The sequence below is a fragment of the Piliocolobus tephrosceles genome, chromosome 2 (genome assembly GCF_002776525.5).
Source record: "Piliocolobus tephrosceles isolate RC106 chromosome 2, ASM277652v3, whole genome shotgun sequence".
NCBI classification, from domain to species: Eukaryota; Metazoa; Chordata; class Mammalia; order Primates; family Cercopithecidae; genus Piliocolobus; species Piliocolobus tephrosceles.
Window position 1 is genome coordinate 2,663,683 of NC_045435.1, and position 24,577 is coordinate 2,688,259.

Here is a 24,577-nt window from a genome sequence, read left to right on the forward strand (position 1 = left end):
TCACTAGCTGATGCTTTTAATCACAAAAGTGCAGACAAAAAAGCAAGGGGACATTGTTTTTGCACACCCCCCATTGTGCATGCCACTCATGCTTTATCTTAAGTGATTTTCAGAGGACTTAAAGGTCTAGTGTCCTACCTACTTTCATTTTTATCTTTTTAACTTTTTGGGAGCCAGACATTAAAGAATAGGATTCAGAAGCCACTGCACATGGGGGAAAATTAGAAAGTGGCTGCACATACCCAGCAAAAGTGACAGGCTCAAAAAGTACAGAAGAAGACCTTAAGTTTATACTGCAGACTGATTGTTGACTCAAATACAGCCTACAACAATTTAAAAATAATAAACACGGCCGGGCACGGTGACTCAAGACTGTAATCCCAGCACTTTGGGAGGCCGAGACGGGCGAATCACGAGGTCAGGAGATCGAGATTATCCTGGCTAGCACGGTGAAACCCCGTCTCTACTAAAAAAATACAAAAAAATTAGCCTGGTGTGGTGGCGGGTGCCTGTAGTCCCAGCTATTTGGGAGGCTGAGGCAGGAGAATGGCATGCACCCGGGAGGCGTAACTTGCAGTGAGCCGAGATCCGGCCACTGCACTACGGCCTGGGCGACAGAGCGAGACTCCGTCTCTAAATAAATAAATAAATAAATAAATAAAAATAGTAAAAAAAAAACACAAATATTAACAAAACCCAACAAACCCTGGGGAAGGGAAGAACCTGATTTCCAGATTATGAAATAATATTATATAATATACTAATACATAATTATTATTTTTTTCAAATGTTCAGTTTTCAACAAAAAATAATAAGGCAGCGGGAAAAAAAAATACCAGGGAAGTATATAGTGTATTCAAAGAAAGAAAAACAAATAAATCAACAGATACTGACCTTGATAAAGATCTATGGCAGATCTACTGCACAAAGACATTAACACAACTGTCTTAAAGATATTCAAAGAAGTAAAAGAAGATGTAGAGAATATTAATAAAAAGATGGATGAGCCCAAAGAAAATATCAATAAGGAGATAGGAAATCTAAAAAGAAACAACAAGAAAAATACTGGAATTGAAAAGTGTAATAACTGAAACGACAAATTCACTACAGATATTCCAAGGCATATTTAAGTAGGCAGAAGAGAGAACCACTGAGTTTGAAGCTAGAACAATATAAATAATAGAATCTGAGAAACAGAAAGAAAAATAATTGAAGAAAGGTGAACAGAGCATAAAGAATCTTTGGGACACTCAAGTGGACAAATATATGCATTGTGGCAGTTCTCGAAAGAGAAGAGAAGGAGAGAATATTTGAAGACTCAATGGCTAAAACTTTCCAAATCTGAAGAAATACATGAATATATACATCCAAGAATCGTGACAAACTCTGAATAAGGTGAACTTAAAGGGACCCACATTGAAACACATTATAATAAAACCTTCTTGAAAGCAGCAAGAAAGATTCAATGACTCACATTTAAGTGATCCTCAGTAGAATTATCAGATATTTCTCATTGGACACTTTGGAGGTCAGAAGGAAATGGTCTAGAATATTCAAAGTGCTAGAACAGAAAAACAAACAAAAAACAGCCAACCAAGAATCCTATATTTAGCAAAACTATCCTTCAAAAGTGAGGGGGAAATTATGGCATTCCCAGATAAACAAAAGCTGAGAGAATTTGTTACCTCTATACCTGTGCTATACAAAATGCTCAAAGGTGTCCTGCAGGTTGAAATTAAAGGATACTAGACAGTAACTTATTGTGTTTTTTTGTTTTTTGTTTTTTTTCTTTTTGAGACGGAGTCTTGCTCTGTCCCCCAGGCTGGAGTGCAGTGGCACGATCTCGGCTCACTGCAAGCTGCAAGCTCTGCCTCCCGGGTTCACGCTATTCTCCTGCCTCAGCCTCCCGAGTAGCTGGTACTACAGGCGCCTGCCATCACACCCGGCTAATTTTTTTGTCTTTTTAGTAGAGATGGGGTTTCACCGTGTTGGCCAGGATGGTCTTGATCTCCTGACCTTGTGATCTGCCCACTTCAGCCTCCCAAAGTGCTGGGATTACAGGCATGAGCCACCACGCCTGGCCGACAGTAACTTGTTTTATAAAGCCACTGAAAGATGAATGGATAAGCAAAGTCATATAAATACAATAGATTATTGATGAGCTTTAAAAGTTATTTATATTGTAGTATACGTCAGAAGAAATTTTGGAATATTATGCAAATTGAAATCAATCTGTTTTTCAGGGTTACTCTTCATTCCAGTTACAGTACAATAGCATCAGTTTGCAACTGAGACTGACATATCCAGCAGACCAATTCTATGAATCAAGCGTAAGTTTATTCTTTTTTTTTTTTTTTTTTTGTAGAGACAGGGTTTTGCCATGTTGCCCAGGCTGGTCTTGAACTCCTGTCTTGGCCTGTCTTGGCCTCTCAAAGTGCTAGGTTATAGGCATGGGCCACTGCACTTGGCCATTATTCTTTCTTTGATAGGTGATCATACAGCACCGTATACAAGGCCAGAGGTATGAGCTAAGGGAGAGAAATAGATACAAAAGAAATAGATGACATAGGAGTCTGAACCACTTATTTGTGTAGCTAATTTGTACAGTCTGAATCTGCTCAAATTCAATCCCAAATATAGTAATTCTGTTTGAAGATAGTATTACTTCTGTCTTAGGCTAGATTTCTATTGGGATTTTCCCAATTTGTGACTGTGCAATTGGGAGCACTGAGTTTATCACGGACATTAATGTGAGAATATCACCAACTATAAAGCATGCCCATTCTGATTTCACATTCAGAAACTGAAAGGCAATTACAAATCACTCTATATAAAACAGAATGGATCAGATCTCCCATTATTATATAACCCTGTAACACTTAACACTAATGGGTAGATCATAATAGAGCTTTGGATCTTTGAGTATCTAACATCCTTTCAAATAAATTGCTCTTTATACAGTTTATGTTTACTTATTAGAAGATAAAAGGCCTCTTTTTGAAGACTGGGGAAATCTTTACTCTATATACTTGCTTTTTTATATCATCAAATGTGCCATGATTTAGATCTCTGTCCTTGCCCAAATCTCATGTTGAATTGCAATCCCCAGTGCTGGAGGTGGGGCCTGTTGGGAGGTGATTGGATCATGAGGGTGGTTTCTCATGGTTGAACACCAACCCTGCCTCGATGCTGTCATTGTGATGATGAGTTATCCTGAGATCTGGTTGTTGTTTAAAAGTGTGTGACACCTTCCCCACCCTGCCACTCTCTTTCTACTGCTCTAGATATGTGTAGTGCTAGTTCCCAATTCCGCCTAATTGTAAGTTTCCCGACGCCTCCCCAGAAGCCAAGCAGATGACAGCATTATGCCTCCTTTACAGCCTGCTGAGCTGTGAGCCAACTAAACTTCATTTCTTTATCAATTACCCAGTCTCAGGTATTTCTTTATAGCAATGTGAGAATGGACTAATACAAAAGGGATCCAGCCTCTTTTTACATTGATGGCTTCTGAGTATGAGAAATTTCAGTGTAAAATATTTTTAAAACATATTCGGTGCTCTTATGACAAAAGTAAAGTGCTACTAAACAGATTTTGATAGTTTTAAAAATCTTTTCAATCCCTTCTGAATTTATGATTCTGTTTCTCCTATTGAAGATCAAATTTATGATTTTTTTTGTTTTCTTTCCAGTTAGGTGGTTGTGGTTTTTCACCTAAATATGAAAAAAAAGTCCAACTCGAATAGCCTAAACAGTAATTAATATTTACAGGCTTACATAATGAAATGTTGTAACGTGAGGAGCCCCAGAGCTAGTTAATTAAAAATGTCATCAAGGCAAAGAGACCTTCCATCCTTATCTTCTATTTCCTCAGTGTATTGGGTTTTTCCTCACCTGGTCCCCTTTGTGATCACAATATAGGTGTGGTTCCAGGCCTTAGATGCAGATATGCCAATGTCAGCATGTACATCTGCCTTTATATCAGTAAGGAACTTCCCTCAGAAGTTCCTAGTAGAACCCCTCCCAGGTTTTATTGGCCAAAATTGTGTCAAATACCCTTATTTAAGCCAGTCATTTGAAACGTGACTTGGGGGTTTTATAATTGGCTTAGTCCAATTAAGATTTAACCCTGGAGTTGGAGACAAGCCACTTTCCCCTGAGTTTAAAATTTGAAGAAAAGAGCAAAAAAGAAACAAAGCATTTCATCAACTCTTCTAAATTTATTTAAATCTTCTTAAATATTATATTTAAAACACCACTACACATCACCAGCAGGCATTTACCTTAATATATGACCTGGGATAGAACCACATGACTTTCTATCTTCTTATGTACTTGGTGTATGCTACAATGCAAGACAATGGCTATTTCCTTTAAAGGAATAAATAAATCTCGACCACTTTTCAAGTTTATTAACATGTAAACAAAATGCTAACCTTCTGATGGAAAGCTCATGACAATAAGCTTTTCTAATATTGTTCCCACCAAGTGTGGCAATCCAGTTAGGAAAGTGAATGTATTTGAGGGAGTCTGTTGGCATCATTTGACAGCAAAAACAACAACAAGTGGTTGTAAATTATGCAACAGATTCCATCATTAGCACCTCTTCCACATCCACATACTCTATTGTAGAAAAGTAATTTTTCGTTGTAAGAAGACTTGAATAACCTGAATATGAGTTACTTTTACATGGACTTTGAAGGTAAGACAACAGGACCAAATAATAAAATGGCTCTGTATCCCAAATGCTGCATGCATGGCTGGAAACTGCCAGGCATCCTGAAAACCAAGTTGCCTTCAGTGTCCTTAAGGTGGAAAGGATTCTGGTGGTGGTGTTATAGTATTATTTTGTTTAAGCCAGGTACTAAGTGCATGAATTTGTCAGACAAATGACTGCTGACACGAGAGATTAAAGAATATTATATTTTAGAAATAATGTGTTCTGCCTTTGTGAATAGCACAGAGTTTGATGACTGGGTCTTGGTAAACATTTTATAAAGACATAAATAAGCCATTTGTGACTTCAAATTGCAACCATTTTGAAAAACCTGAAAGCTGTTTCATAAAGGAAATGGCAAATTTATAGCAAGTCAGTACAAAAGAAACACTTGTCTTTTGAATATCTTTCACAAAGCTATATAGTTAGTAGGCTCTTCAGGTTTAAAATAATAGCCTGATATTTTTGTACAATTTTATTTTGATACTGGCTATCTATGGAGCTAATAGAAAATCAAATAAAGTTTTGAGAAATCAAAGGTTTCCAGCATTCTCCTACTGTATAAAAAAGAGAAAAAAGATAAAAGAGAGAGACCAAAAAAAAAAAAAAAAAGAAGGAAACATAGAGGTGATGTAAGAATTGCAGATAGAAGTTAGCTATTTTCCTTCAGGCTAAAGGGTTTAAAAGACAACCTGTGAATCCATATCTTTATAGCTTTCATTTGCAATATACAAAAGTGATATAGTATTATTAGGCAAGCAAGTAAATTGCCACATATATCACATATGGGGCAAAATTCTTCTTTTTCTATTACATAAATATACATCTTGAACAAAATCTGGTAAGACATTAAATGTTGGCCCCAAAGTATCTGCATTACCACAGCCTATATCAATAAAATGAAATCTTAGGTTTGTGCCATGAATCTTTATTCAGATTATTATTTGTAGATTGATGACTCGCTGAAATGAAACTAGGATGGCTGGTCAAGATTTATCTACTGAGTTTTCTTCATGAACTATGGAACATATGGCATTGCTGTGACTTGAGTGGGAAGGATCCTTTTCTCTCACTCCCTGCTATAGTATCTTTTCTTTGGGATCTTTGCAGGGTCAAAGAAGTTTAAACTGATTTTTCTTCAAGACAAGTGTTAAATGAAGTCTTTGTAATAACCTACTTTTGCTGTTTGTTTTCCTATGAAAAGGAAAGGACATATGGTAAGAAGAGGATCATAGGCGAATGATTTTGAAAAATAAATGACCATCTCGTTGATTTTAGGGAGGCTGTCTCAGAATCAGTTAGCATCTATTATTATGGGTCTTCTGAGATAGAAGAAGAGGAGATTTTTGCATGCAGTTACCTTATGCATCATTACTATGGTGTAATAGCATTAAAATCAAAGTGAAAGGGAGGTTTCAGGATAAGAGAGATGAACCTCCTTAAACCCCAAGATAAGAGGGATGAAAGAGTAAAGAACCAAAGTGTTTAGTAATGGAAAGCTGACCTTTTTCTCAATCTTTTGTAAACTTGCTCACTCATTTTTGTCCTCCCCTATTTCTACTCTGCATTCTGCAGAGGTAAAACTATCCATCATTTTTTGTCTGCTTCCCAAATTTAGTCATAGGTGAGCAAGCTATGCTCTTTTTGTGAACTGCAGCACTATTAGCCTAGGAGAGCAGATGGGCTGCTCAGTTTGAACAAAATGTCACATTTGCTATGGAGCTTGACCCCTTCACCTGCCAGAATGACTAGTCTTAGACATGGTTCCTCTAGTTTATCTGAAGTTAAATCAAGATCAGTTCTTGATCTTAATCTTTGCAGATTTAAAGCTAAAAAAAGATAGAAAAGTTACTTTGACTTAAAGTCTACTTGATACGAAGCTCTAAATTGGTTCTTTACCTGCTTTGTGGATAGCTATGGACAGCTTCCTAGGGAAATTCTTATATTTTCTTAAACTCTTGGGAACTAGCATTGAAGTGTAGACCCCCAACTCACAGGTACCATACCCTTCAACCTGGTCTTTGTCTCTGGTCTCCTTTTACTTACCATATTTGCTTATAAAATAGATGCAATGCTTATTATTTGATAAAGTCAAAATCCTGATCAGCAAGAGATACTCTGTGGGTTTCTTGGTCTGGTTTTAGAAAAGATTATATGGTGACACTGAGCAAGTTAGATAAACTTTGGTGCCCTTTTTGTCGTTTACTATTACCTAGGTTAATGGTCTACCTCAGAGAGTTACTATAAGGATTTCAAGGACACTATTTAAAGTATCTATCATATGGGGAGCAGTACATGTGTTTGCTATTTTTTAAATCTGTTATCAGAAAATAAAATCCACTTTTATGTTTACTGTTTAAAAGTCTAGTAGCTTTGTTTCAATTTCTGGATACAAATTCCTTAGTCTAGTTGTACAGGTTTTCTATTAAGTTAATTCATCTTTCTTTGATTAATTATTTTCAATGCTTTTCATTCTTTAGGGTAAATCTTCAGTCATAGTCCCTATCCTTCTCTAGAAACTGAATACCAAATTCCAACTTTGTGAATGTTATCCCATTTAAAATTCAATCCCCCTTACACTTTTTTGTTTGTTTGTTTGTTTGTTTTTTGTTTTTTACAACTTGGCCTTGCCTCTACTATTCCACACAATATTTTCAGATAAGTTCACCCCACAGTAATTTTTATATCATTCCACAATCTTTAAAAAAAAATTAAGTATAAGATTTGTGCTGATCCCTTCTTCTGATTTCGATGTTTGTCACAGCATTGCTCTCTGATTTTTGCATTTATAGAGGTTTTCTCAAATGGATTATAAGTTCTGTGAGGGTAGGAATAATGCCTCTGTCTTCTTTTGCAAATGTTTAGTGCCTGTAATAGTGAAGTATGCAGTAAGTAATTAATAAAGATTTGTATAATTTAGATAAGTAATGGTTTGAAAGTTTTCCATCTAGATTCCTTTGTATATACATTCTTGGAAACAGTCCAGTACAAAAAGAAAATGAAATTTCAATTCATTTTGTCTTATAGCCTTTCACAGGTTAAAACAGCTAATTAAAAATAAAATTCCCTGCTTAAGAAACTGGCAAACTGAAGAGTACAATTTTGTCAAGGTAGAGAGGTTTTAGAAGATTTCTTTTAACATTATATGAAGATTATTTTTCTTTTTTCTCCTATAGTTCTCAACTTCTTGCCTAATCTACTCTTTTCTCCCCAATTCTCTCCTCTAAGCAAATCCTGCAGAATTCTCCGTAATGAAGTCCATTTCCAACTTTTGAGTTCATGTGATTCACTCTCCCTCTTAACTCCTGTAGCCAAGCTACACTGACCCCTTTTCTTTTCCTTGAACATCTTTGCAGCTACTTCAAGACTACTGCATTTGCTATTCTGTTTGCCTGGAATGTTCTTCCTCTGATTCCAGCTGTATCTACTGCTTCTTTACCTGGTTTGGGCTGAACTTTAGGGTATATCCTCAGGGATCACTTCCCTCACCACTCTGTTCAAAGGAGGATCTTGACCGCTTTCCATTACTTTCTGTCATATCATCCTGCTTATTTCCTTTATAGCAGCAAACACAGGCTGAAATAATTATATCTACCTTCGGCTTCCTTGTTTGTTGCTGTTTTTCTTCACTGGTGTGTAATTCCACAATGACTGGGGCTTGAGTCTCTGTGTTTATCACTCTATTTCTAGTACTTATAAGAGTAACTGACATAGAGTGGGCACTCACATAATTATTGAATGCATAATAAGCTATAGTTTAAGCAACAAAGTATATGCATTACCTATTCAAGTATAAAGTAAACATTATCAAAAGGGGGTGTAGTGAGGTGAGAATATGAAAAGCTGGTCACTTATGAATTCTCCACAGAGAGAAAAGGAGTCTAGAATGAAGTTGGTCTCATATAATAACCCAATTACTTTGATAAAGCAGGGTTTCATTTCTACCCAGCTGCGAAAGGACTAATGGATCCTAGGTATATGTGTTTTTTTCCATGTGTTTCCTCCCTATTGTATAACAGATGAAATGAAGAGAATTATTTTAATAGCTGCTAATGTTTTTAAGCAAAAGTAAAGCATGTCTTGCCCTCAGAGCTTGCCAGAATTTCTGACTCACTCTGCCAGTCAGTACAGAAAGGAAATAAAATTTAACTCTGCAATTCCTATAGACTCATGTTGATGTAGAAACAAAACAATGTCTTAGTTTATGGTATAAGAACTTATGTGATGACATTTAATATATAAATTACATACATTGATTAGGGCAACCTCTATACTTTCTTCTCTGACCACTGTACATCATTTTTTTTATTTACCATTAATTATTACTATCCACGTTTATCTCCTGCTGTCAACTCTTCAGTCCTCTCAGTGTACAGTTCTTGATCTCCAGTAGTCTAATACTTATCCTTTTCTCCATGTGTTGATTGATGCTATGTTCCCAGGCCAGATTATCAATTTTATTTCGAGGTTTGGTCCCAGTCCCATATCTTCTGTGAGTTGTCCTTTTCTAATATTATTTTGTTATATTTTTCACTTGTGTCCTTAATCATTTGCTGTATTAGAGTTTTCTACTTTTTCAAAATCTGTGTGTATTTTCTCTCTAATAAGATTAAAGGTTCTCTAGGAAATAAATCACTCCATATATTTCTTTTTTAATCATTATAGCTCCTAGCACCATCTGAACCCTGCCTGAACATGGTCCTAGCACTTTCACGTGTGGGTGCTCAACAAATCTTTACTAAATTAAAGTGAATTATAAGACGGCATGGAGAGACTGGAAGGTAGAAATCTACAGTGTCTACTAAAGCTACATTGGGTCTGTGCTTCTACTTTTTTTGCTCACCAAATCTTTGAAGAGAGCTTCAAAGAAGTTATAAAACTAACCTTTTGTTTCCTTTTTCTCTTCTTGTAGAACTGGAGATGTCAATAAGAATGACTATAGGGCAACAGCCTAAGATGGGAAGAGAGTGAAATTTCAGATATTAGCTAATTGAAATTATTCCTATTAGTCTGAATCTTGGGTTAGGGTTCTGCAAAGAAATAAAGCCAATAGGAGTTAGATCAAATGATCAATAGATAGATATAATAGATAAATATATGAGATTTGTTATGAGGAATTGGCTCCCTCAGTTATGGAGGCTGAGAAGTCATGATCTGCTATCTGCAAGCTGTATTCCCAGCTTTTCACCAAGAAAGCCGGTGGGGGGCATAATTATTCATTTTGATTCTGAAAGACTGAGAACCAGGGAAACCAGTGAAGTACATCCCAGTTTGAGGGCTGAAGACGATGAGGTGAGATATCCCAACTCATACAATGGGAAAGGAAAATGGAAGAATTCCTCTCTTCTTTGCCTTTGGTTTTCCTGGGGCCCTCAACAGATTAGATGATGCCCACCCACAGTGGAGGGGGGGCGGCAATCTACTTTACTAAAACCACCTATTCAAATGCTAATCGCATTAGAACACACCCTTACAGACACACCCAGAAATATTGTTTTCTCTGGGCACTCTATGGCCCATTGAAGTTGACAGATAAAATTAACCATGACAAATCTCTAATTGTGCTAATTCTGCTCTTCTTGGAGAAATTAGCACATCATCCACAAAACACAGCAGAAGCTAAAGAGATATTTGGCGATATCTCAGTTACAGAAATATGGTCAAAGGGATAAGAAAGACATAAAGATCTCTCGGTCCCAGTCTGTAGTGCATATTTGAGAAATCTGCCCATTTGTCTTAGCCTCTGTCACTGCCCTGGGCTCTCAAACAAACATGTGTTGATTTCGAGATTGAATTTGTCCACTATTGGTTCCTTTTAGATCTTGTGTGTAAGAAAACTTTGTCTCTCATAACAATCATTTTTCTATATGTTGATAATGAGAACAATGGAAATACTGGTTTTTTCTTTCTTTCTCTTGGTAGGCAGAAAGTTTTCATAATACTATAGGACTTTTTCTGAGTTGAGATGTTTTGCCATAATATTTTTATTTCTCTACTTCTCCTTTACCCAATTTTTCTGGTGAGTTATTTATAAAAAGCATATTGTTGAATTCACTATTTCTCTAAATTTTACCTTCAAAAAGCTTTTTAGAAGAAAATTGGGCAAAGAATATTATTTTTAAAAAATTTGGCCTGTGATCACAAGCAAATATTCCACTTGATATTCAAAATAAAATAATTTATTACATCAACATGCTTTCCCTCCTTCTCTGCTCTAGACCATGCACAAAATGTTGCTATACTTTGAGAATGTGTATTTGCAGGGGCGGGGGAGTCTCTTGATTACTCTGGCCTTGAGAAGATGTGACATCATATATTATATAAAAATTTTTTATTATACTTTAAGTTCTGGAATACATGTGCAGAATGTACAAGTTTGTTACATAGGTATACATGTGCTATGGTGGTTTGCTACATCCATCAACCTGTCATCTAGATTTTAAGCCCCACATGCATTAGGTATTTCTCCTAATGTTATCCCTCCCCTTGCCCCACCCCAGGCCCCAGTGTGTGATGTTCCCCTCCCTGTGTCCATGTGTTCTCATTGTTCAACTCCCCCTAATGAGTGAAAACATGCAGTGTCTGGTTTTCTGTTCCTATGTTTGCTGAGAACGATGGTTGCCAGTTTCATCCATGTCCCTGCAAAGGACATGAATTCATTCTTTTTTATGGCTGCATAGCATTCCATGGTGTATATGTGCCACATTTTCTTTATCTAGTCTATCATTGATGGTCATTTGGGTTGATTCCAAGTCTTTGCCATTGTGAATAGTGCTGCAACAAACATATGTGCACATGTGTCTTTATAGTGGAATGATTTATAATCCTTTGGGTATATATGCAGTAATGGGATTACTAGGTCAAATGGTATTTCTGGTTCCAGATCCTTGAGGAATTGTCACACTGTCTTCCACAATGGTTGAACTAATTGGCACTCCCACCAACAGTGTAAAAGGGTTCCTATTTCTTCACATCTTCTCTAGCATTTGTTGTTTCTTGACTTTCTAATGATTGCCATTCTAACTGGTGTGAGATGGTATCTCACTGTGGTTTTGATTTGCATTTCTTTAATGACCAGTGATGATGAGCTTTTTTTCATATGTTTGTTGGCCACATAAATGTCTTCTTTTGACAAGTGCCTGTTCATATCCTTCACCCACTTTTTGATGGGGTTGTTTCTCTCTTGTGAATTTGTTTAAGTTCCTTGTAGATTCTGGATATTAGACCTTTGTCAGATGGATAGGTTGGAAAAATTTTCTGCCATTCTGTAGGTTGCCTGTTCACTTTGATGATAGTTTCTTTTGCTGTGCAGAAGTTCGTTAGTTTAAATAGATCCTGTTTTTCAATTTTGGCTTTTGTTGCCATTGCTTTTGGTGTTTTAGTCATGAAGTCTTTACCCATGCCTATATCCTGAATGGTATCGCCTAGGTTTTCTTCTAGGGTTTTTATGGTTTTAGGTTTTACATTTAATCTTGAGTTAATTTTTATATAAGGTGTAAGGAAGGGGTCCAGTTTCAGTTTTCTATATGTGGCTATAGAGTTTTCTGTATATTCCCAGAACCATTTATTAAATAGGGAATCCTTTCTCCATTGCTTGTTTTTGTCAGGTTTGTCAAAGGTTAGATGGTTGTAAATGTGTGGTGTTATTTCTGAGACCTCTGTTCTGTTCCATTGATCTATATATTTGTTTTGGTACCCATACCATGCTGTTTTGGTTACTGTAGCCCTGTAGTATAGTTTGAAGTCAGGTAGCATGATCCCTCCAGCTTTGTTCTTGTTGCTTAGAATTGTCTTGGCTATACAGGCTCTTTTTTGGTTCCATATGAAATTTAAAGCAGTTTTTTCTAGTTCTGTGAAGAAAGTCAGTGGTAGCCTGATGGGTGTCTGGCAAGATGGCCAAACAAACTGAACAGGAACAGCTCCAGTTTGCAGCTGCCAGCAAGACCAACACAGAAGGCAGGTGATTTCTGCATTTCCAACTGAGGTGTGTGGTTCATCTCATTAGGACTGTTTAGACAGTGGGTGCAGCCCACAGAGGGCAAGCAGAAGCAGGGAGGGGCATCGGGTGAGCAGAAGCAGGGTGGGGCTTCACCTCATCCGGAAAGCCCAATGGGTTGGGGAGCTCCCTCCCATAGCCAAGGGAAGCCATGAGGGACTGTGCAGTGAGGAACTCTGCTATCTGGCCCAGATACTACACTTTCCCCATGATTTTTGCAACCCATATACCAGAAGGTTTTTTCTTTTTCTTTTTCTTTTTTCTTTCTTTCTTTTTTTTTTTTTTTACCCCAATGACACCTGGAACCCCAGTGATACAGAACCGTTCACTCCCCTGGAAACGGGGCTGAAGCCAGAAGTGACCTCAAATTTCCTTGAAGCACCATAAAGGCAATACTCACCAAGTCAGTAATTTCAACTAAAAGGGAGAATTGAGAATGTTTGTGTAATGCCAGTAAGGGAGATATTTTTATTTCAGCAGTAAGGAAGAGATACTTTTATTTCAGCAATAAGATAAAGAATGTGCATTTATGTGAACTACCTGAGTTCAGAAGCTTAACTGGGCAGTTGGGTGGAATATTTACTTCACTTCTCCTGATAAGCAAGCCCCGAAGACAGATGTTCAGAATTAAGATGGGGCAGACTAATGGAATCCTCACAACCATGAGCAATACAAATCCTACTATACCGAATCAGTCCAAGAAAAACATAAACTTCGTTTCTGTGTGCAGAAACATTAGGGCATCTTCATCTAATATTTTGTTTGCACCATTCAGGATCCATTCTGCTTGATCTAAATCTAGTCAGGAGCATATTCCAGGGGAAGAAATGCCATATTCAGTCTCTTTAGGGTGAGAAAAATCTAAATTGGAATAAACATTTTGATAAGCATTATTATGCTGATATAGTGCCTAATTCATACAACATAGTTGAGAATAAATGGTTTCAAGCTAGTAAGTTTTCTTGATAAACCAAATTGTCCTTTATTCATCATAGCTTTAAATTTTGATCACTTGAGATGGAAGTCATCTAAAAGGTATTATATACTGATTTACCTTTCTCAACAGAGCATAATGATCATTATATACTCATTTTATTAATAACCAAGAGTCACCAAAATGAATAACAACTATTATTTGGTGCTATGATACAGAAATATTGTCAACAGTCTGAAGTGAGCAGAACATTCTTAGTGAATCACTAGTGCGATACATTGGGGAACTCAGTGTTCTTATGGCATGATGTGAGAGAATGCCATTCAATAAGTGAGAAGTTGAAAGGTTAAGTGTTTACAGCCTAGCGTTAATATTGAGGTGCAAACAACTTATAGATATATTTGTCTCATGAGACTCAAATTCAATATTGCTCTGTTTCAAAATGCCTCTTAGCTCGCTTCCCATTTCTCCTTAAAATTAAAGCAAATAGTTGAAACGGGCAGAACAGATATAAGAACAACATGCCCAAAAGGAAGATGGCTGTAGCTGGTCCACTGCTTTCCATTTTTGACTATGTCCAAATGCAACATTAAGTGAAAATGTTATGTCCTTTCCAGAGTTGCAGTAAAGGTTTTCAGTTATTGTGGAAGCCCTTTACATCACCCATCAGAGTCATTAAAGTTGTTTGGATGAAATGTCTGTTACAGGGACACTTTCTATTGTGATTTAGCTCTGGTATAGTTTAATTGATGAACACATAGTATCATAGTGGGTAACAAACACTCCCTTTGAAAGGAGAAAAACTTTGCTTTGCTCTCACGTCCCTTGGCGGATTGTGGGTTCATTATCCTTCTCCCGATAGAACTGAACATTTTGAATAGTAGTATTCAGTGAGACTTGTTATGATGCTATCCCAACTGACTTGCTGCAGCCTTTAAATTATTTTTTCAGGGTGCATTCTAAATTTAAGAAAATTTTTGAGACAGAGTGTATTTATCCAGCTATCAACATAGCATCCATAATCTCACCACACTCATTCATAAATGGAATATTGCTATCCTTTCCAGATTGCAGACTTTTTCATATATCTGATCTGATTTACAATGTCATGACATTTCTTGAGAGGAAAACTGCTCTCTTGGTACTTAATGGGAGAGAATTTCAGGGAAATAAAGAGAAGTAACAATTTGATCGGAGAGAACTGTAACCTGACAATAGCTCCTTGCTTTTCATCACACTCCAACTTGCTCTTTGTTAAATATCTGGAATAGAATTCCATGAATTTTTTGTTTCCCAAAAAGGCTTACCTTTCTAATAGCATTGAAACATGGCCTTGTAGAGGAATGTTCTGTGGTGTTAACTTGTGATAGCTTTTCTCTGAACCGCAAGCCGTCTTAAATGAGAGACAGATAAAACCATATCATCTACTTCATTTTCTCTAATTCTTTTCTTCCCCTTTGCCTCTGGAAAAAAAAAGAAGTGAAAATAGTTGGCATCACATTAAGGACACAAGGCAGAGAAAAATGTAGGTTCCTGAAATGTTTAAGGGAGATGGAAATCATCTACTTTTGGGAACTGCCTAACAGAATTTAGCTGCTGCATTAGTTATCCAAATTACCTCTTTCTTTTAACACACAGACAATTCACAGCTAAATTGTTAAATCATGTGCATTTTTTTTTCCCAAGAGCAAGATTGGACACTTAATCGGGTCAATAATTATTCAAGCATTAGCACAATCTTCTTCTTAAAGTGTAACGGTGACTCACTGAGTATATAGTCATTATTACTGATTAGCAGGAAATTATTTTTGCGTATCAGTGGTTCATGTGTAAACAGCTAAATTTATGATGCTGAGTTATTTAACAGTTGGGCCATGTGAGAACTCTAGTGTTACTGTTGTGATTAAATCTTTATACGTATACCAGTAGATAACTATTACAAAACTATACTGAGGAGTAACCATTGCAGATAAATTTGGTATTAACAGATCCCACTTTCTGAAATTGGATACTCACTGTGGATATTCAGAATGCACTTCCAAATAAAATTCCCTTAAAGATGAATTTATTTGATTTAAAAAAATGGGGGGGAATAAGTAAATAATATGAAAAAGAAGGTAAAATTTAATCAATAGGGAATAAGTGAAAAACAAACAAGAATGAGAAGAAAAGAAGAAGGAGGAATGAGATAGATATAATTTCACTTAGTTTGAATTGTTAACTTTATGATATTTGATAAAATATCTGAAATTCTCTTTGGTTTACACAACTGACTTTTAATGTTAGAAATGGCAGACAAAACAATCTTAAGCAAAAAGAACAAAGCAGAAGGCATCACGTTATCTGATTTCAGAGTATACTACAAGGCTAAAGTAACCATAACAGCATGGTACTGGTACAAAAACAGACAAATAGACCAATGAAACAGAATAGAGAAGCCACAAATAAAGCCCACATTTAAACCACCTGATCTTTGAAAAACTTGACAAAGATAAGCAATGGGGAGAAAAGACTCTTTATTCAATAAATGTTGCTAGGATAATTGGCTCTCCTTATGCGGAAGAATGAAACTAGGCTCCTACTTATCACCACATACAAAAATACACTCAAGATGGCCTAAAGGCTTAGATGTAAGATCTCAATCTGTAATAGTCATAGAAAACCTAGGTAATACCCTTTTCAATATCAGCCTTTATGGCAAAGAATTTATGGCTGAGTCCCCAAAAGCAATTGCAATAAAAACAAAAATTGAAAAGTGGGACCTAATTAAACTAAAAAGCTTCTGCTTAGCAAGAGAAACTATCAAGGAAGTATACAGACAACCTACAGAATAGGAGAAAACATTTGCAAACTATTCATCTAAAAAAGGTCTAATATCCAGAATCTATAAGGAAGTTAAACAAATCAACAACAAAAAACAAATGGCTCCATTAAAAATTGGGCAAAGGACATGAACAGGAACTTCTCAAAAGAAGATTTACACATGACCAACAAACATAAAATAATGCTCATCATCACTAATCACAGAGGAATGCAAATCAAAACCACAATGAAATACCATCTCACAGATGGAATGGTGTATAAAAATCAGACAGAATGGCTTTCTTAAAAAGTCAGAAAATAACAGATTCTGGTGAAGCTGCAGAGAAAAAGGACACTTATACATGTTTGGTGGGAATATAAATTAGTTCAGCCTCTTGGGAAAGCAGTTTGGAGATTTCTCAAAGAACTGAATGTTGAACTACCGTTTGACCCAGCAAGCTCATTACTGAGTATGTTCTCTAAATAAATTATCATTCTACGAAAAGGACACATGCACTCATAAGTTCATCAAAGTGCTATTTACAATAGCAAAGATATGGAATCAACCCAGGTGCCTATCTATGGTTAATTGAATAAAGAAAATATGGTACATATACACCACGGAATACTACACAGCCATAGTAAAGAACAAAATAATGTGCTTTACAGCAACATGGATGCAGCAGGAGGCCATTATGCTGAGTGAACTAATGCAAAAATAGAAAAACAAATACCACATGTTCTCATTTATGTGGAAGTTATATATTAGGTACACTTAAATATAAAGACGGGAACAATAAATGCTGGGGATACTAGAGGTGGGAAAGAGGGAGGGGGGCAGGGCAGAAAAACTAACTATTGGTTATTTTGCTCAATACCAGAGTGACAAGTTTCAGTTATACCCGAAACCTCAGCATCACACAATATACTCTGTAGAAATCCTGCACATATACCCCCTGATTCTAAAATAAAAGTTGAAAAAGGGAAAAAAAGAGCAGGCAAGTTTTACATTTTATTTCAGTCATTTTAACATAGAAAATATTTCAAGAAGAAAATGTGCAAAATATTACTAGTATTTATCCCTTTTGAGAATGGGAAAGTAACCACATATGTTAAAGACAGTATGGTCACTTGATACTCATCTTGATTGTGATCTTGCTTCATATCTCTATTTCCTCCTACTCTGTCAACTCAGAATAGGATTATTTTTATTATAATTTCTTAAAAAAACCATTAGAAATTATTTATTATTTTTGTAAAATATCAAATCCATAGTCACACTGTTTATTTACAGTTGGTTTGTTTGAAGCAGTTTCCAAATAAAGTTAAAACCACGTATTTATTTTTGCATATTTTAAAATGTATCAAGTTAAAACCACATATTTATTTTTGCATATTTTAAGATATTTAAGTTATCCCTCCTATTACTTTTTTTGTGATTTATTTGTTGAAAACCAGATTATTTGTGTGTTTTGATCCGATTCAGGCTCACTACCTTTGGCAAAAACACTTTATATGTAGTGCTGTATTTTCTGTAAAGAGAAACATAGTATCAGGTTCTGTCTCTCTTGAAAATACAGTCAAGTATTTTCTTACCTTAAGGTTTTATTTTTTTTTTCTTTTAATGTGGGAAAAACATATTAAATGCTTACTTATTTCTTTCTATTTACCCTAAGTAATGAATTTGTTTTCTACCATCATCCAAAGTGATTAATAAATTTTCTAAATCTCATTTTTGCACGTATGGATTTTAGCATATTTGATTGCCATCAATTTATTGTAGTTTTTGTTTTTATTCATAGTCATTTAGTCCATCTTCAGCATGAAGAGACTTTTCAAGTTGTCTTTTTCATCCTCTAGATGCGACCACAGTGGTTTTTGATGGACTCTTTGCTATCAGGCTCATCTTCAACATTTCTTTTTCCAAATCTGGCATTAGCCATTGCCTCAATGATTTCTGGTTCCTTTTTGTGAGAAATGGTATTTTGAGATTAAACGTGAAAGCTAGGGCTTCTTCTCTGCTTGGCTTTAAGCAACACTTCCTTATTGTTTCGAGGCCATTTTATCTTGGACAGGTTTATCGGTATCATTTTTAATATAAAATAAGCCACAAGTTGATAATAACATTTCTAATTCTAATTTATTATTTTGGGTTTTAATTAACTCCATAATTTCATATTTAATTAATTGCTCTTTTGTATATTTAATACTTTATAATGTTGTTTTAACCAATTATATATCTTTTTTTTTTCTTTATCTCTTTCTGTCTTTAAGGTAAATGCCATGCAGGATAGAGAAGTAAAAATCACTATTTCCAGTCACTTGAAATTATTTTTCTTTGTTGGTTGAGTTGTAACTAAGTATATGGTAAGTGTGATTTTGTTTCTGAATTTGGAGATTTGCTGTTTTTTATTTTGATATAATTTTATCTTATCATTATAAAATATTTACACGGTTGAAAACATTTCTATAAAGTAAGTATTCAGAGAAGCCTAACCTCTGTCATTGGTCCCTCAATCCTATTCCTCTCATTATCATAAACAAGTATTTTGCTAATATTATGGTTTAATCTCTCATTCTCATTTGAGACTAAAAAAATACATATGTAGTCATAGGACTTGTTAGATAAATGGTAGCATGGCTTTCTTTATTCACTTAACATTAAATTTTGAAGATTACAGCTGTTTCTGAAGCTATCTCTTCTTCCTTTTAATGGTTGCATATATTCCCTTATTTGAGTTTACTAGAGTTTATTCAGCTAGTTTTCTATTGATGACCATGGGTTTCCTTAGAATTATAATAGTTGTGCAATTTATAACTTTAATGAACATTACACATAATAAATTATTTTGCATAATTTTACCATTTTTTTGCCACAGTACTTTGTAGAACAGATTCTTAGAAGTGAAATTTCTGGATCAAAGAATAAATGTATACATAACTTTGCTATATACCGTCAAACTTTTTGCCACCATTTTGCATTCTCACTTCAATGTATGAAAAGACTTGTTTTCCCACAGCTTCTCTCAACAGAGTGTATTATCCATCTTTTGTATTTGTACTATATTGATAAGTAAAATACGGTAACCCTGTATAGTTGAATTTCCATTTATCTTATTAAGAGGTGATTTAAAAACATGTTTAATAAGTTTTTGTGTTTGTTCTTGGTAAGGTATAAGATCACATCTTTAGACTGTTTTGTATATGATTGTTGGCATTTTAGTTTTTCTCATAAAATAAATTTTTATGTGTTAGAACTTATGGCAGGTTCCAAAAATGACCATGCTCCTTTGTTCCTTCCTGTACTCATTCCCTTTACAATGTTAATGTGCAGCTCTTCCTATGAAAAGTTGGCATTCAATTTTCCCTCAGTTTGGACCAGGGTTCAACTTTGGATTTATTTTGGCCAATAGAATATAGCAGAGGTGACCTTGTTCCAGTTTCCTGCTTACATCTCTGGAGAACTTGCATGCTTCTCTCAGTTTCTTGGAGCCCTGCCTAGCTGCCTTGTGAGCTAGACCTGACTAGCCTGTAAGAGGATGAGATTTTACATGTAGCAGAGAAGAGCCATCATTACTAAGGTCAGTCTAGACCTGGCAACATGAGTGAGCCTGGCAGAAACCAGAAGAACTACATATCCAATCCAAAATTCTAACCTCAGAACTCTAAGTTAAATACATTATTTTTGTTTTAAACCTTTAAATTTTAGGGTGCTTTGTTGTACAGCAAAAGTTAACACAATATCAGTTCTTTTGCTATTAATGGTTGCAATCATTTTCTTCAGTTTGTACATTGTCTTTATTTAATGGCTATAGGGGCTGATTTTCTTTTTTCCTTTGTGTACCTGTTTTCATTTTAAATTGCTTTTTATTTTTACTTTTACTTCCTCTTGCTGTTTTTTCTTCCATATGCAAACATGATTTAAATGGTAGCAATTAATTATGTATTTATTTAATTTCAATTTTTATTTAAGATTCAGGGATAGGTGTGCAGGATTGCTACAAAGGTATATTGTGGGGTGCTGAGGTTTGGGCTTCTATTTATTCCATCACCCAGATGGTGAACATAGTACCCAACAGGAAGTTTTTCAGCCCTTTCCCTTCTCCTACTCTCCCACCTTTTGGAGTCCTGGTGTTTATTGTTCCCATCTTTATGTCTAAGTATACCCAAGATTTTGCTCCTACTTAGAAATGAGAACATGGCCGGGCGTGGTGGCTCACGCCTGTAATCCCAGCACTTTGGGAGGCCGAGGCGGGTGGGTCATGAGGTCAGGAGATTGAGACCATCCTGGCTAACACAGTGAAACCCCATCTCTACTAAAAATGCAAAAAATTAGCCGGGCGTGGTGGCGGGTGCCTGTAGTCCCAGCTACTCGGGAGGCTGAGGCAGGAGAATGGCTGGAACCCGGGAGGCGGAGCTTGCAGTGAGCCGAGATGGCGCCACTGCACTCCAGCCTGGGTGACTGAGTAAGACTCCGTCTAAAAAGAAAGAAAAAAAGAAATGAGAACATGTGGGGCTGGGTGTGGTGGCTCACACCTGTAATCCCAGCACTTTGGGAGGCCGAGGCAGTTGGATCACTAGGTCAGGAGATCGAGACCATCCTGGCTAATACGGTGAAACCCCGTCTTTACTAAAAAATACAAAAAATCAGCTGGGCGTGGTGGTGAGTGCCTGTAGTCCCAGCTACTTGGGAGGCTGAGGCAGGAGAATGGCATGAACCCGGGAGGCAGAGGTTGCAGTGAGCCGAGATCGCACCACTGCACTCCAGCCTGGGCAACAGAGAGAGACTCCGTCTAAAAAAAAAAAAAAAAAAAAAATGAGAACATGTGATAATTGGTTTTCTGTTTCTGCATTAATTCACTTTGTATAATGGCCTCCATTATACGTATAATGGTGTATATACACCACATTTTTAAAATCCAATTTGCCACTGAATGGCACCAACCTGGGTTGATTCCAAGTTTTTGCTATTGTGAATAGTGCTTCAATGAACATATCTATGCATATGTCTTTTTGGTAGAATAATTTATTCTCCCTTGCAATATATACCCAGTAATGGGGTTGCTAGGTCAAATAATCGTCCTATTTCTAGTTCTTTGAGAGCTCGCCAAACTACTTTCCACAGTGGTTGATCTAGTGGTGTACATCCCCACCAACAGCATATAAGCTAAACCCATAATCTTTATATTCTTCCTTTTAAATTTAACTATAGATCATAAATATTTTCCTATATTTCTATATTATACCTATAATTACAAATATTAATTGCAAATTTTATTATATCCTTGTTTACCATAATTTATTAATCTTTCCTTTCCTTGTTTTGTGTTTTTTTGCTACTATAGATAATTTTATAATGAATAGCATTTGCTTTATTGAATTGTTTACTTATGATAATTTGTCATCAATGGAATCACTGAGTCTAAACATGTAAAAATCTTTACCGTTCTTGCTATATTTTGACTATGGCTTTTACAAGTAACATAATTTGTAATTCTACCAGCAGTAAGTACTGTGCTCTTCCTAGTTACAGATTTTTATTTTGTATAGATTGAGGTGTGTCACTTTTTAAAGCAATTTTGAAAATGGTTTAAAAACTAAAAGTTAACAATATAAGGTATAAAACTACAATCTTGTGTCCATTGCCTTTACAATAGTTCCCTACTCCCCTAATGGATCCACTTTCAAATCTTTTAGCAATCATCTCTAGTATTTAGGCCTAAGTTCCAAACTAACTTATTCTTAATATCTTCATAACTTTTATATACTATATATTAACTTCCTACTATAAAAACTGAGGATTTAGCTCTCTTAATCTCCATTACACTTTCATGTCCTCCTCACAGATATATATTTCTCCTCTTCCCATCAAATCACCCTCATTTATTAACATTTTACTTGAGTCATTATTCAGAGTTTTAAATTATTGTGGCAGTGTATATGTTGTTTAATTCAGAACCAAGTTGAGCACTATAATTAAATTTCCTTTCTTGTGTATATTTTGTGGAGGTATATGCCCATTAGCATTGTTGTTTCTGCTGTTGTTTCTTATAAGTTGTGGCTCAATATTCCCACACTTTCTAAGACTTCTCAGTCCTATTTTCCACTAAATCAGAGTTGCCAAAGAATCTATGGGTTCTATTTTATTCTTAGAAAATTCTTCCCAGAAATTTAATTTTTAAATCTCCTGCTTCAGTCTTGCCCAGTTGTTCTCCAAGCTTGTTGAACATCCATCATTTTCACATTTCTCTTGCTGTTCTCCAGGACTTTTCCTTCATCTGTCTCCCAGGCTGGATATCATTTTTAAAAGGACGTTTGTCATTTGTTATTTGTTTTGTATGCCCGACATCTGAAGCCTTTTTTATAGTTAGGGAAATCTCTACGCTTAAGGATTCTTCAGGAAGGTAAAGAATGTCATAGTACAGTTCATTTTCCCAGACTCCTTTTTATCCAAGATACAAATGTGTCAGCCAGTATGGTTCAGTCATAGTGGACTCTGACTCAGTTTAAGATGCTCTAAGGAAGAGATGGGGAATGGTCATTGGTAGTAGCAGAAATAGCGGTATTTGTAACGTGTGGTTCCTGGTATAGAAACAGCTGGGGTGTAAAATATCACATCTCTTTGGTGACAGCGCTATGGTGTGGCTTTTCTGACCCTTCCAACTATGCTATAAATTATCTTCCAGATCAACTCCATTTAGATAATCATATTATTAATATGAGTTATCTTTTGCTGCTCGAAACTAGGAACTGATTGATATAGAGCTAGAAGATAATATTTCACCTTCTTTACTTATTTACTCCATTGATTTTCTGGAGAACATCCTCTAGCAGTTTTTTATAAGTAATGGAGAGAGAAAATTTGACAGCATGAATGTCAGAAATTTTTATTTCTTCCCTCAATGTTGGTAATTAGTTCAGACATAAAGTTGCTAACAAATCATGGCTCAGAATCTCAAAACATTTTTACACTTGTTTCATTGCATTCTGTATTGCTGTTGCAAAGGCCAGTGTTACTTAAGTCCTTTGTATTTTTTTTCTCTCTTCATCTGAAAATGTTAAGGGTCATTTTTTATCGTTCAGTTGATAAAATTTTGCGGTGATGGACTTTGGTCTGAGTTTTTGTTTTGTTTTATTTTGTTTCTCCACTTGCTTCTTTTGGATGACTTACACTCTTTTCAATGTGGAAATTCATGTCCTTCAGTTAAATCTGGGGAATTTTTCTTATATTATAATAATGTTTCCCTTCCCATTTTCTCTGCCTTCTTTATATCTGGAGCTGATATTATGTAAATGTTGAACTCCCTGAATCAATATTTTTTTCTTTCATATATTTTCTGTCCTATTTTTCTTTGTTTTGTTTTATTTTCATTTTCTGAAAGATACCCCAGAATTTTATTTTTCAATGCCTCTATTATCTTTAGTGTTTGCTATTATATTTTAATTTTCTAAGATTGTGTGTGTTTGCTCTTGTTGTTGTTATTTGGAATAATACGTTTATAAAAAAATAGTATTCCGGGCCAGGCGCGGTGGCTCACGCCTGAAATCCCAGTACTTTGGGAGGCCGAGGCAGGTGGATGACAAGGTCAGGAGATGGAGACCATCCTGGCTAACACGGTGAAACCCCGTCTCTGCTAAAAATACAAAAAAAAAAAAAAAAAAAATTAGCTGGGCGTGGTCGCGGGCGCCTGTAGTCCCAACTACTCGGGAGGCGTGAACCCGGGAGGCGGAACTTGCAGTGAGCTGAGATCGCACCACTGCACTCCAGCCTGGGTGACAGAGCGAGACTCCGTCTCAAAAAATAAAATAAAATAAAATAAAATAAAATAAAATAAATAAATAAATAGCATTGGATTTGAAACCTCAGTTACAATGTTTCTCTCATTTCTTTAAGACAACAAAATATTTTTAAAACATTTTTTGCTCTTTAAATTGTCTTAGTTTTTTTTTCTGTTTTCATTTCCACGTTTTATATTAGAGCTTTTCCCCAACGTTCTGGTGATTATTGGCCTCCATTTCTATTAAGAGAGAGGCACTGAGAGAGCTTACTGAAGCTGTTATTTCTGGGAGTGGGGCGGGTCTCCTGCCGAGTTTTACCCATGCGAGAACTCCAGTTTTTTGTTGCATTTGA

At 35.8% G+C, this 24,577-nt stretch overlaps 1 long non-coding RNA gene across 1 annotated transcript in view; it reads left to right on the forward strand.

The window, feature by feature from the left end:
- The window catches only part of LOC111541795, a 53,909-nt gene extending 35,095 nt beyond the window's left edge, over positions 1–18,814 (forward strand). The window contains exons 2-3 of the long non-coding RNA XR_002731367.1: positions 2,244–2,330; positions 18,721–18,814. This is a non-coding gene — a long non-coding RNA (uncharacterized LOC111541795). The remainder of the gene's footprint in view (positions 1–2,243; positions 2,331–18,720) is intronic.
- The last annotated feature ends 5,763 nt before the right edge of the window (positions 18,815–24,577 follow it).